Genomic DNA, 439 nt, shown 5'->3' on the forward strand with positions numbered 1-439 from the left:
CATTCCTTTCAACTACCATAACTTCCTCATCCGGGCTCCAATCGCCGCACCGTTCGCGGCCACGCACTCAGCGCGTCGAGCTCTACCTTTCTATCTGAACAATTTTACTGGTAAGCTTCCTATTAGGTTCAGAATCTCTATCCCTCTTTCTTGATAAACTTGAAAAACCTATGGTGAATCTTGCCCAATTTTTGTGTTTTAGGTTCAAGTTAGCTTCCGGAATTTGTGGGCTCAAGCTATTGAGCATATGGGTATGGTAAGAGCACCCTAACCCTAGCTCAATCTTGTAATTGTGATAGAAAACTGAATTGGAACATATATATATGTATTAGGTGTAGGTTAAGTGGGTGTTTATGCATTGGAATTGAATTGGGGTCACTTGGAGGTTTGTTGGTGACCAAGGCTTGCTTTGAGGCTGTTTGATTGAGCTTGGAAGGGC

The 439-nt window shown here is 43.1% G+C and overlaps 1 long non-coding RNA gene across 1 annotated transcript; it reads left to right on the top strand.

Annotated features, from left to right (window-relative positions):
- On the top strand, nt 1–439 carry LOC107622260. The gene is made up of 3 exons (XR_001616154.2): nt 1–110; nt 203–256; nt 333–439. It is a non-coding gene; the product is annotated as an uncharacterized LOC107622260 (long non-coding RNA).

Source organism: Arachis ipaensis, chromosome B10, assembly GCF_000816755.2.
Source record: "Arachis ipaensis cultivar K30076 chromosome B10, Araip1.1, whole genome shotgun sequence".
Taxonomy (NCBI): Eukaryota; Viridiplantae; Streptophyta; class Magnoliopsida; order Fabales; family Fabaceae; genus Arachis; species Arachis ipaensis.